The following is a 14,614-nucleotide window of genomic DNA, read 5'->3' on the forward strand; positions in this document are numbered from 1 at the left end:
GAGAGCAGAGTCAATACTATCTCTAAACCACCATACTTTTTCTTTCTTCTGCTGTCCCGCAGCCTAGTAGATTACTTTTCTAGTAGTCAGGGAAGATCCCTCCCTTTATAATTTTAGATAGCTCCCTCCCCCAGATTCATTTTTGCCCCTCAAATAATCATTTTGTGGCATTATGATTTTGGCAGATATAAGCCAGGCACTCATAGGAAGCTTCTGTTTTCTGCCTTACCCTGTCACGCCTGTATCCTGAGGAAATAACTAGAATAGACAGATTATTTGTCTGAATTAGGTGAGCAAGTAGAAAAGGGAAAGTGGGAACTTTAGGAAAAATCCATTCATATTTCAGCATCCTGTGATAATGACAATACATTGCATTACCTTACAATTTGCTGCATAACTTGTAAAAAGTAAATTGATAGAAGCCCTATATTGGTTATTGAAATTTGATCAGTCTCCTCCAGCGATGCACTTTTAGCACATTTTTATTCATCTGAGTTCTTTATCCACATTGTTTGGAAACAAATTCTGTACAAATTCCTTTAGCTCACCTGATGAAAATTTAGACTAGTTGTTAATGTCTGACAATCACAATTCTGAGATTATAGTGGCAACATTTTTGGATGCTCATTACAGTTCATTTTACAAAGGAGATTACCCTAATCCAGACTCTGTTCTGTTGGAAGAGTCTCGGAAAGTCAGTATCGATTTTTGCCCAAGGTTTCTTGGTCACTTCCCAAGGGCATAAAATTACTCTTGGCAGTTTTGTGCTAAGTAGTATAGCATATACTATTTTTACTTACTTAAAACTTTATTCAATATAAAAATCAATTAGCAGGTTGGAAGATTCCCAGTTTCAGTCAATGCCTTCATGGAAATAAATTTCTGATCTGTGCTTTGTATCATTGGCAAAATATTAGGATGAATTCCATTTCATTTTTGAATCTAAGGAGTGTTACATGGGTTTGTAATTGCTTTTGTTACCCAGGCAGTTTCTCTACGAGATATCCTCTCCACACCAACCTCAGGATAAAAGCTGGCATCCCTCAGAGACACCTGTCGGATTTGATGTTCTAGCATCAACATTTTTAATAACACGGCACAATGAAATTGGGGATTGGCAAGGTGATGACTCATGGCATAAGTATTCAAGATTGCTTTTCTAAATGTCCAAGTTAATATTCTAGGTTTTGGACATAAACCTCCAGTGCTATGTAGAAGGATTCACAGTTAAGGGTAATACAACCCTTTGGGAAAGTTCCTAAAGAAGTTTGTAATCTGTACTAGTTGCGAAAGCCCAAGGACGGGTACAGCTGTAGGACTTCTTGCCCCCATGACAGCAGCAGGTATGTTGTTAAAATATACTACTATTCAAAGTGCGTGTGATGTTATTCTTGAACAATTGATGTCTCTGGGCCATCTGGCATTTCATGGGTAGGCACTGCACCAGCACCATGTGGTGAGGTGCCAGAGGCAGGAAATTGTGGTTTATTTCATTGTTTTGCTAACAAAGACTCAGAAGTCAGTCATTGCATGACATTTCTGCAAGTGTCTTCCCGTTGGAGAGAACACACTTAGACAGTGGAATAATGAAAGGGTTGTGCAATGAGTTTGTATGTGTGTATGTGTGTGCAATACACAAAGTCACGCCAGGGGTATGTGAAGGTCTGGTTTTGTTTCTGGAGAAGATAGAGAGTGATATGACTGCTAGCACACTTCTGTTCAAACTGAGTGAAGTAATTCAAGGAGGCACACATCTTAAAAGGTTAGGATTCCATTTTTCTGTTTTCTTCCTGACTAAGATACATGATATATACAAATGAGGGACACCTCTTGAATCCTGCCTGAGTGTATCTGATATTAGTCCTGCAGTTCAGACACATTCACGTAGGATAACACAATAAGAATCCTAGGTGTCAGGGCTTTCATCAGGAGCATTAGAAAATTCCAGGCATAATCTTGCAAAACCACCTTACTTGTAATGTCTCTCAACAGGTGTCAGTTTCATGTCTGTGGTAGTGTTTGTAATAATCAAAATCATTGCTGCACTTGGCCAGAACGTCACAGAGTGGCTAACTACAGGTCTTACTGTACAATTATATTTAAGATCAGAATGATGGACTTGAGATTTTCATGAGTTAAAGGGACCAGGATGATTTGGGCCCTAATGCCTATTACGTCTGAAGAGGGGCAAATTACTAAACCCACTAAACCCATATCAGTTTCATTATGAAATCAATAATAACTTGCTTAAAGCATTGTTTTAAAGATAGTTGAGAAAACAAGTATGAGATCACAGACCTTGATTTAGGGTTCAATAACTTTTAGTTGAATCTTTTTAGGTAAATTTCAATTAACTTAAAAAATCCCCATTTCTAATGCGGTTTTAAATGAATAATGACTCCTAATAGAGTTTAGAGTACAAGGGGTGTGACTTTCTATTTGATTTTTGATTTTATTTATTTAAAAAAAAATTTTTTTTTTCAACGTTTATTTATTTTTGGGACAGAGAGAGACAGAGCGTGAATGGGGGAGGGGCAGAGAGAGAGGGAGACACAGAATCGGAAACAGGCTCCAGGCTCTGAGCCATCAGCCCAGAGCCTGACGCGGGGCTCGAACTCACGGACGGCGAGATCGTGACCTGGCTGAAGTCGGACGCTTAACCGACTGCGCCACCCAGGCGCCCCTGATTTTATTTTTTGAACACTGAATATCATTTCCCCCCAGATTTTTGGTATGATAGAATGGATAAGGGTTTTGGATTTGTGTGTGTTTGAATTTTCCGTTTGTTTCAGCCTCTTAGATTTTAAGAGATGGGTGTCTGTTGCAGGAGCTGAGAGGTTTCAAGAAAGCAGTAGAGATCAGCTCTGCTTCAGCAAAGTGCAGAAAATGTGAATTGCCTAACAAGGTACAGTCTTTGAATAATGTTGCCTCTGAAACTCATTCATTTGTGACAACACGTTGGCCACTCTTACTTGGCACAATGTAAAAGATAGCACTGATCAGTTTTCTTATTTTAATGTTTATTTATTTGATGAAAGAGAGAGAGAGAGAGACAGAGAGAGAGAGAGAGAGAGAGAGAGAGAGAGAGAGAAAGAGAGTGAGAGGGAGGGAGAGAGAAAGAGAGAGGGAGAGAGAATGAGTGGGGGAGGGGCAGACAGAGGATCCGAAGCGGGCTTTACACTGACAGTAGAGAGCCTGATATGGGGCTTGAACTCAGGAACTGTGAGATCAGGACCTGAGCTGAAGTTGGATGCTTAACCGACTGAGCCACCCCGGCACCCTGTACTAATCAGTTTTCAACTGGATATTTGGGCCATAGGGACATAGCCAGCCTTCAGTTTCCAGAAACTTCTCTGGGTCATTTGGCATTGCTTTATGTTGGGCAGGAAAGAAGCTAGTCATCTGAATGCTTGTTTTTGAAAAATTCTCAGTCCTGAATAATTGAAGAATCACACATTTTTATTCTTAGAACTCACTTGATCATTTTAACATTCGATCATTTATTTCTTCATGCATTCAAGTTTTTATTTATTCAAACATTCATACATTCACGCATTCAAGAAATAAGTTAAATGCTGGCACAGGTAAGGCGTTGGGCTAGATCACCTACTCTGACTAATTCACCTGGACGAATGTTCAATGTGCTCATCAGGATTGTGGGAGTCCTGGTTTGTATTAGGGCTCTCCAGAGAAACAGAACCAATGTGTTTGTTTCTTCCTTACAAGAAGTTGGCTCATGCAATTATGGAGGCTGAGAAATCAAAAAATCTGAAGTTTCTAGGCTCAAGACCCAAGAAGAACTGACATTTTAGTTGGAGTCTGAAGGCAAGAAAAGAACCATCATCTTGGTTCAAAGCAATCGGGCGGGAGGAGTTCTCTTTTGCTTGTTTGAGAGCCAGGCTTTTTGTTCAAGTCTTCAACTAACTGGATGAGGTCCACCCACATAATGGACCTGCTTCACTTAGTCTAATCCAATATGAATCTCACTTTAAAACACCCTTATGGACACATGCAGCATAATGTTTGACCAAATATCTAGGCACCCCGTGGCCCAGTCAAATTGAGACATAACACTAATCACCACACTGTTTTCACTGTTGAAATAATAAAATGTTGAACTCAATAAAACACCATATTATAAATCAAAATTCGTCTTTAGAATGCTTATTTTCCAGAGCTTGATAGTTCTCCTTTCGAGAGTCTGTCATTTCCTCTCAGCTCTAGGACTTATTTTGTTTTCTTCAAAATTCCAAGTACTCCTAAAAGTTATTGGCCAGTGTCCTGTTTTAGAATCCTCCTAAAGTTTGTCTATTTACCTGTAATTAAAATATTCAAATACAAATCCAGCCCTAGGAAGGAACAAATGTTACTTCAACTTTTTAAAACTCATCACCATTTTGAGGACCATAATATTTAAGAGCACATTTGTCTTATATTACATATGTCCTCAGATATTTCAAACTTTCCTGTGTGCAGAATTTCCACTGGAATGATTGTCTTTATTCAATTGCCATAAAACAACTCCCACACCAAGAAAGCTGCCTTGGGTTTTTACATATTTTAAGCAGGTTCATAAAAAACAGGTCCCTTGCCCTTTTGTAGAGAGAAAAGAGCAATAAATATATTTAATATCATTCCAAGAAGTGTGAACATAAAGTGAACTTCATGCATCTTGACTCTAATTGCAAATCATTCTTGCTCTGTTATGGCCACATCACAGATAATCAGATTCAATCAGAGGTTACCTTTAAGAGCAAATCCTTGGCCCAACCTACTTATTTTCTCCAACTCTCTGGCTCTCACCCTCCGGCACCCTCAGGGTCTTCTGTTCGCCCTGCTAAATTCAAAATCTTCCCATGGGCTCTTGCTGTGGCTCCGGGGTTTGGGAGTCACTCAACCCGAGTCTACAGCGATACCTCAAGATGAGAGGAAATAAGTGTGACTTCAGCTGAATCATGCCCTTCAGTGAGAACGTGTGTTAACCCATATGCCCTTTCATTTATGCTCTTCATCCAGTTAACGGTGACAGTTTAAATCCGGTGAAAAAAGATTGTTAAAAATTAAATTCGCTTTGTGTTAAGATACGCAACGAACCATGACCATGTAAATAACTTTTTTTTTTAATACTTTGCTCCAAGGTTGGCCCACCCTATAGCTAGAAGAGCTAGCTAGAATAGATGTGGCGTCACTTGGAGTGATGTGCCCTATGCTGTTCACCACGTTTCTCCTGTGTTCTGACCTGTTGACAATAACAGTAGACACTTAGGTGGTACTTATCACATGCCAAGAGCCGTTCTCCACCCCTCCTCTACCAAAAAGCGTTGGTACCCTGGGAGAAACTCTCAGTTCTCATGTGGTGGAACTCACACCCCCCCACACCCTGCATTCTCCAGGTGGGAGTGTTTTCATTATCATTTCTCCACTGACTTCTTTTCCCTGCTAAAGTATCCACTGCTCAAAATCCCACCAGAGGACACAAATCTTATTCTGGAAAACTATATATTCCGGAACAAGTCTTCCTAAATCTCACTAAAGAACCCTTCCTTCCCCTATGCCTTAGTTCAGTTAACACCTTAATTGATGAGTTTTTCATTTCAGTGATCAGAAATCTCATACCCTTGTTTTAGGTCTCTAACGCTTGACCACTGAACTTCCTTCATAAATAAATTCCATCTGCCCACAAGGCAGGCATCCAATGGCTTATAGCTAGTTGAATTTTATTTTGAGGGCTAAATTACAGACAGATCTTTCTTCCTGAAATTAGTGAAGACTCAATTTGTATCGAATAAAAAAATTGACTCCATGAAATCAGATATTAGATTAAAATGCTTTTAGAACATTTTAATATAATTATAAGATGATTAAACTTAAATTCAGAAATTGAAAGGATAATTTTTTTTAATGGAACACTTATTCTAAGTAAGACTATTAAAAGATTACATTGAATAAACAATCTGAAATTTCAAATGTAAGTAATAACATAGATTTTTAGTGGAGATTTCAGAGGAGATTTTTAGACATCATAATTTTCTGAAACTGGCATATGTTATAGAAATAATTAGTTGCAGATTTCTAAAGTTCTAAAAAGAATCCATTTAATCTCTATCTCTTGTGTATTATGATGTAGAATGTATTCATGTCCAGATTCTTTCTTTAGGTGAACTGCTTGACTTGAATGAGACAGAATATAACTGAATATTGATGGAAAAGTTTGAATATTTTTGACAGTTGAAATGGCTTCAGGCTTTCTACAACATTTATGACTTTCTTTTTGGTTTTACAGCAGTACTTGTGTAGGTTTTGTGTATCGCTCATATTAGCTCTCTGGAATTGAGAGATGAGGTGAGGCCTGGAAAACTCCCCCAACAAGGTCAAGTTCCTGTTGACTAATTCTATGATTGCCAAGAACAGTCTCTGAGTCCTTGAGGCCAAAGGCTGTGCTTGGAGCTGAATGTGGTTTCTGAGAGGCTTCAGCTCAGGGGATGAGGAGAGGCTCCAGGAGGCCTTCAGTCACACATTCACAAACCAGTGTGATGGGGGGAAATTGTGGGGCTGGTGAAGGGTCTGTGGGTGTGATGAATGTCTGAATGACTCATGGGGGAGGGGAGTGTTAACAGGACTCTCCATCAGATGCCATTTGCTATAATTTTCATACGATACACTTGGAAAGCCCCCCTCATGGAAGAGAGGTTACTGTTATTTGTCTCTTTCAAAGGTGCTCCAGTAGAGAAAAGCATTTTCATTTTCAAAAGCCCTGACAATCCCGGAAAGGCTGTCTAACTAGTCTACGCACCTCAGCCCATCCCCTCACCCAAAATATCGTTTCTTCTCCCTCTTTGAGACTTGCCTTCCTCCTACTGCAACTTGAATCACATGAGGCCCACACTGGGGTCAGTTGTTCATTACTTCTTTCAGCTGCGTCTTAGCTTCCCAAGGTTAAACTCTCTACTTGGGTCTTTGCTTTATATTTTAGTATTATTTTAAACACTGAATGAGCTTGGAGGACTTGTTTCCCCTATCACCCTGCCATAAAGGTAATAACTTCTTATTTTAGGAATGTTGGTAAAATAAAAAGAAAACACAATTATTTATGGTTCCACTCGACCAAAATAAACCATTGTTTATAAACACTGTCCTAACTCCTCAGCTCCTACCTTTGGCCCTGCATACCACTGTGGGACTCCTTTCAGTGTGGACTTTTATCATATATTTATAACTGTTTGAAGAGTTGCACATATCCACTTTAGATAATTCGGCAAATGAAAAAAATGTATGTACAAGAAGACATGCCCACCACCAATGTTCACGTTCTAGCACCTTTCTCCACCAGTCACGGTTCACTGTTAGTGAGCATGAAAGAAGGTTTCTTTTATTGCCAAAACTTTCTATAAGCATTACTTTTGAAAGCTGAATAGAAGAGAACATTTTAGGGATCTACTAGAACTTTTTAAAAACAATGTCTTCAGAGTATTTCCAGTCTATTATTTGGTGAAGAAACAAAGCATATGGACCATCATTGAAAAGCCTGGATCTCAGAGTAACTTCTTGTACACAATCCTGCCTTTTCTCCCTTCCTTTTGTAGACTTTGTTCTTTAATAAACATCTTGTACCCAAACCACATCTCCGGGTCTGTTGCCCAACATCCATATCTATGACATTCAAAAGAAACCAGAAAACTTTTGTCTCATTTTGATTTTTCCTCCAGAGTCCTGCAAATATGAATTCCCTGAAAATGTATGAAGAGTTACAGAAAGAAATGGTAACTTGTATTCTTTTAGTCCTTTTATATACTTCTTACTGCTTTGTTTTATCTGTATCTTTACAGATATTTATCTTTTATTTTATCTGTATCTTTATCTTTTATTTATTTGTAGTTCACATGGGATATTTCAAAACACAGATGATGATTATTTTTCACATAATAAAGAGTATGGAGTACCTTACTGAGGGCAAGGTGCGTATTAAATGCACTTCCTGTTGTTGCTAAGAAATAAGACTGAATGAATAAATTCTATTTATTTTTTAGAAGTAAACAGATTACAAACTCGAGGCCCTTCTCTGAAGTACAAGTTTTAAATTCAGACTCCAGAGAACCTCCTAATTGTATCAGACCACACCTGGAATGAGATTAGGAAAACAAAGATCCCAACTTCTGACAGTGTTTGGCAGAATCATGAATGTGATGATTTTCAAAGTTAGGATGTTTGGGTTAGAAAGCTTTTATTTAATGTTCCAAATAACCTTGAATTTTCCCTAGGTTTATTAACAAAAAATTACAGAAAGAAAGATTCTAGGAGCTTTTCACTGGCCATGGTCAACACAGACAGAATCATTTACAAAATTGCACAGGAAAAATCACAAGTAATGTTAATTGATCTAATTTTCTATGTGATTAATAAAGCATTCTGCTTACTATTCATGTGTGGTTAGAGATGTGACTTTTTTTTCTATAGAAAAATCCCCAAGGGGGTGATTTTCTATTATATTTTACTTTTCTCTGTTGAGCATTGTTTTGAGAAAACTTTTGTTGAAGTACCACACATGCAAAAAGGTGCACAAATCGCAAGTATACAGTTAGATGAATTTTCACAAAGGGAATACACTCATACTACCAATGGCCTGACCAAGAACTAGAAACTTGGTTGTACCACACAGGCTTCTTGTGCCCTTTCTTCTTCTCCTCCTCCTCCTCCTCCTCCTCCTTCTCCTTCTCCTCCTCCCCCACCACCTCCTTCTTCTTCTCCCTCTTCTTTCTATTTTAATCACCCAGTACTCATCACAACAGGTGCACTTTTTGATCCCTATTGCACACTTCTATTTCACCCATCCCGACCCACCTGCCCTCTAGAGATGTGAACTTTTTATTCCCCTCTCTCCTTCCCTCATTGCCTACCCTCTCGTTTCCTACTTCCCTTCTGCCCTCTTTCCCCTTTTCCCTCCTTCCTTCTCTTTCTTCCTCCATTCTCTATTTTCTTTTATGGAATTTTCTTTTATTTTATTTTTTATTTTTTTTAAATTGACATCCAGATTAGCATAGAGTGTAACAAGGATTTCAGGAGTAGATTCCTTAGTGCCCCTTATCCAATTAGCCCATCCCCTTTCCCACAACCCCTCCCGTAACCCTCAGTTTGTTCTCCATATTTATGAGTCTTTTCTGTTTTGTCCCCCTCCCTGTTTTTATATTATTTTTGTTTCCCTTCCCTTATGTGTTTTATGGAATTTTAAAGGGAGCTTTCAAGGTATAATATAAATGTGTGCTACAAAAGAGTTTTCTTTATATTACTGAGATATTACATATCAAATTACCATGGGATCCACAATTTCCATATTTAAATGAGTATTTCATTGATCACAATAAATTTGTTTTAAAACAAATATGTTATGTGACTATTGAATAGTATTTTAAAACTAATTCACAAAAGAGTTTGTGTAAAAATCAGCAACCTTCCATTCGTGCCTGTGAGCTCCGTGGATCATTATCATTGAAATGGAGATGTGGGGAAGTGGTGTATTGACGAGGCCTAAGTTCTGGCAACTTTGGAGATTTTCTCTGAGGAGACATGAAGACTGAGCATTATTTCTCCCAACACTGAGCTGCTTCTTTCCCAGGTTGGCATTGTGATGAATAACATGAGCAACCTTGATATTCTCTCAGATTTGATTCTGGTTACACCAATGGGTAGAGATAAAGGCATGAACGAAGTGAAGCAATTTGGACTCCGACTAGTGAAGTGTGAGGGAGAAATAGATCAAATGGTTTCAGTTACAGCACTGGGATAGAACAGAGGGAGTATTACAGGGAGCAGCTGGAGGGTTTGATCTCGGAATCAACAGCTTCTGCTTGAGTAGAGGGTCCTACCATCCCTTTGCCCATGTGAAAGACCAATATTTCTCAGGCAGCTTAAATTTTTGTAGAAATGAGAGGATGGCAGGAGGCCAAAATAGGAATTTGCATCAGGGCCAAAATAGTGTCTAGAGGACAATTCAGTCTCTTTTGGAGCAGTTTGGGGCCATTCTTCAGTTTCAATGTCTGACATAAGCCATGGCGAGTTGTCAACCTGCTTACTTCAGTTTGCATGGAGTGGACTGGAACTCTGATGAAGAGGGTCATGAGTGAGCTCATGAATATGAGTTAGGACTCCTATGACCTGAGAGGTCTGACAACTTAAGTACTTTACATTATTTATGGCCATTCTATCACCAGCGTTAATATGCCTGCACAGGAGACAGCAGTTTCAGGGTGCAGTGACTCTTATCTAATACCATTGATTGAAATTGTCCTCTTGAAAATATGAAACAAATGACTAGCAAGAGGATCAAAAGCTCTGATATTCCCCTTCTGCCTTCTCTCTCTATTTCTCTCTTTTTTTAAAATAAACTCTAGCTCCAACATGGGGCTCCAACTCATGACCCCAAGATCAAGAGTTGCATGCTTTACCGACTGAGCCACCCAGGTGCCCCTGATATCCCTCTTTTTGAGTGTTAGTTATGGGTAGAGAAATACAGAAAATAGGATACAAAGGCAATTTTCAGGAAACATCCCAGAAAAGTATTTATTCAAAGTTAGGGAGTTTTGATTTTTTTTTAAAGTAGGATTCACACTCAGTGTGGAGCTCACTGTGGGGCTTGAACTCATGACCCTAAGATCAAGACCTGAGCTAAGATCAAGAATCAGACACTTAACCCGCTGAGCCACCCAGGTGCCTACAGAGAGTTTTGATTTTATTTCTTGGCTGAGAGGCACCCAGAAGAATACCTAAGAAGGGGAGTGACACTGTATCTGTGAGAGAGGACGTTTCATCAGTCAGAGGTCTGCAGGATGTAACGGAGAGAGATACCTAAGGAAGGGGCAGTCAGTTGTCAAGGCATTAGCCCAAAGTCCAACTTCCAGAAAACTATTTCCAGTCCTAGAAAAGGGTGGGCCTGAGATAAATCCTCAGACTCTGGAAGCCAACAACCTCTACTCAGACTGAAGAACATGCCCTTAACTTGTATCCTCCATCCAACTCAAGGATACCAAATACCATCCTGTGCAAATGAGAACAAATCTGTTGACATGAGACAAAGCACAGTCAAGGGGATACCATAGGTATCTGGGTAGGGAAGTGTTGAGGGTCCCCGCAAAAGGACCGCAGCCAGCCTCTTCTCAGAGCACTGAGACCTCCCAGCAGGAAACTCAGTGGTGTCTCAGACCACTGGGGTCTGATGCCATCTGGTATAGTCTGGCCAAAACACTAGTCACAGCTCTTCTTCCGACTGACTTGGTTATGATTCCGTTTTTTAATCATCTTGACCTACCCGATCCTGCATGGGTGTTCATGCGTGATCGAGCCACTTCCGTCAGTGACAGATTGGCCCCATTGCTCCCTGGCAGAGTCTCATGCTCTCATAGCCAAAACAATTGAGGGGATATGGGTATAAGTCAGTGGTAGCGGGAAGGGAGAAAAAGGTTTCCATTAGAGACATCTGGAAGGTTGAAGGGACAGAATTTGGTAGTAAACTGGGTGTGGCCATTCTAGAAGAGAGAAGAGTCACTAGGTCATGGTGTTCAAACTCTTTTGAGTTCTAAAGCTAAGGATAGTGTGAAGCTAAGGATAGCGTGTAAGGGAAGTGTGAAGGCTTGAGAACGTAACTGTGGAGAATGTCTACATTCATAGGTCTAAAAAGAGAAGGAGGCTGGCAAGGAGCTAGAGAATGAACAGGAAACATGTCATAGGAACGAAAGGAAGAGGAAGCTCTAGGAGGGGTGGTCTATTGGATAGGAGTGCGCTAGTTTGGCACTAATTCTCCAACTGCAATAATTCCATTGTTGTTGGAGAGTGTATGGATGTTTTTACCCAAGAAAGTTCAATAGTCAGATTTTAACTTCAAGAAGATGATTTTGGCCACACAAAAAAAGTATTGGGTTAAGGGAGAAACTGAAGTCCAGGTGGCCAGTTAGAAAATTAGGTAATAAGAACAACCCTGAAGACCTTAAGCATCTATAAAGCTGAAGAGAAAATAATCGTTTTCACTTTGAGAAAGAACTTTCCATTTTATTTTCTTGCAGTGAAAAATGAGGTGAGTGAAATTTTGGTAATTTAAAGCATATGTCTTCTGTTTATAGAATCCAGGAAAATGGGTCGCAATGAAGATCAGTGTCACAGATGATTAAGGATGCTTTGTGTGAGAAAAATAGAAAGATGTCAAGAAACTCAGGACACGAAAAATACAGGATTTCTCAGAAACAAAGGTCGTCTTTTTGTACAATTGTCCCATGTAGGAAAAAGAGAAAAGAACATTATTCCCTGTCCTTGAGAACATGACAGTAGAAAAGAATGGTTTTTAAAAAGACTTTTTTTTCTGGAGACTCTGGCTCCGTAACTTCTGACTATTTCAGATACTTGTGTTTACAAATTGAACCTACTGTGTCCTAGGACATCCATTAAGCAGACATTTTGATACATGAAATGATTTATTGGGAGCTCCATTAGGGCAAAGAATAGATCGAAGTCTATAAAAGTACCAAATTCAGGGTATCAGGTAAATGAGCTGAACGTTTGAAGGTATTCGGTTCCTGTTTAAATTTATATTATAAAACCTTTGCTAGTTTAAAGGGAAGAGGAAAAAGTGGTGGCAAAAGAAAATCAAAGGAAGTGATCATATGAGGAAACGAAACAAAAGGGAAGAGGCTGATCAATTAAAGACACTTGGAAAATAGGTCAAATGGGGTGTATGAGTCAGACGTCGTGCTGGAGACTGTGTGTACAGAATTAGGATACGACCCTTATCTGTTGTAGATTAATAACCATAATAGTAATAATAAGAATAATAAATAGCAGTAGCCAACACTGATTAAGCATATGCTATTTACCGGGTAGTGTTTACATGTTTATAGGTTTTCATTTACGTATTTATCACAATAACCTCATGCAGCAGTTATTACCTCAATGTTATAGATGAGGCACAGTGAGATTAGGTAATTTGCCCAAAGTCACACATCCAGCTCATTCCTGCCTCCTAAAATGTCAGAAAGACACCAGTTGTGTCAGGCAGGCTTGGCTGGGTTATGCTATGGTAACAGCATATGGTAACAGATTTTAAAAATCTTAATTGTATCTAATAATAAGTGGTTTTTTTTTTTTTTTTTTTAACTTCATTACAGGACATTTGGTCTGCTTCATTTCTGGACTTTTCCTGAAGAAGCAGCCCCTCTCTAGGACGCTGTTCATCTTTAGGCAGAGGAAATATAACGCCACGGAAGAACCACGTGATGGCTCCTACGGCTTCTACTGGGTGTGGAACATAGCACTTTTTCTCACATTTCTGTGGCTTAAGTAAGTCACATGGCAAGCCTGTCAATGGTGAGAAGTGCAATTCTTCTCTAGGGAGGGCCTTTGGAGTAAGAGGTCCCACAGGGAGGGATTTTTGTCTTTTTGTTGTTGTTGTTATAAGAATCTTTAGCTTTGCAAGCATGCAAATCAAGGAATAGTTGATTTGATGTCATTTCACACCGATGAGTTAATGTTATGACCCTGAAAATAATTCTTGGCAGTCAGTATTGACTGGGGAGAGACAGAGTAGTAGAGAGTCATGCAAATGGGGGACTATGAAATTGAGAGTAGCTACTTCTCTCTATGACCAGGAAGGGCATCAAGGGCACAGCCCAAATCCTTGCTGACCAAGGCACCCGGAGGAAGACTGAATTTCAATAATATGTCCGGTCATACACCACTGAAGGGAAGGGTTTACTGGTTTGAGAGCTGGTAGGGAAGGGTAGATCAAGCAAGGATGTCACAATCTCAGCATCTGGTGAAGGCTGAAGGCTTAGTTCAGTTTTCAAGGGAGGAAACTTATTTTTGAGGGGGAGGGGCATGCCCTGAGTTCCTTTGTCTGAAAACCCCTCCCCTCCATGAATCCCCGGGGAGTATGCAAGGAACTCGTGGCAATGTATGCAAAGAATAGTTACAGATAGTCCTATATATTAAAATGTAGAGAGATAATGGGCTCAACCAGATCTATACGAACCAAGCAGTTAGAACATAAACCCTTGCAGACAGTTAGGTAAAACAGACACATGAGAAAGGAGAAGGACAATTTAATTCTTGAATTAATGTTAAATTCTAGCCTGATCCTTTTGGGTAAATGTCTCATTTTCATGCAAATAAATCTGTTTTAAGGACTCTAAAAGTATCTCCACAATGATGTAAATCGTTCTGGATGAATTCAATAAAAGCAAGTAATGATCACCTTTTTGGAACTTCGAATAAATTCACATCAGGTGAGGGTATAACATTTAGAAATAAGACAATTTATTTTCTTTTCCAATGCTGAGGAACTGTAAAAGCTATGGCAACAAACTGGAGCATTTGGGAAATGGAGACAAATATAAGTTTTAATCTCATCCCTCATATATGCGACTGTTCTAATTTTTGTGTATTGTTTATAGTTTTTCCCATATATATATATAAAAGCTGTGTAATTACAGACTCCATTTTCCATAAACAATCTTCCATATTGAGGCATAGTCCTTATGATCTTAATGGCTGCAAATAGCCCATGGCATTGACATAATTTAATTCATTTAGTTTTTTTCCGTTTTCATCATTATTAATATTATTGCAGTAGATGGCT

The 14,614-nt window shown here is 39.2% G+C and overlaps 1 long non-coding RNA gene across 1 annotated transcript; it reads left to right on the top strand.

Annotated features, from left to right (window-relative positions):
• Positions 1–2,687: 2,687 nt before the first annotated feature.
• On the top strand, positions 2,688–14,229 carry LOC109503368. The gene is made up of 4 exons (XR_002162300.3): positions 2,688–2,905; positions 7,707–9,610; positions 12,108–12,233; positions 13,146–14,229. It is a non-coding gene; the product is annotated as an uncharacterized LOC109503368 (long non-coding RNA).
• The last annotated feature ends 385 nt before the right edge of the window (positions 14,230–14,614 follow it).

The sequence above is a fragment of the Felis catus genome, chromosome C2, assembly GCF_018350175.1.
Source record: "Felis catus isolate Fca126 chromosome C2, F.catus_Fca126_mat1.0, whole genome shotgun sequence".
Classification (NCBI taxonomy): Eukaryota; Metazoa; Chordata; class Mammalia; order Carnivora; family Felidae; genus Felis; species Felis catus.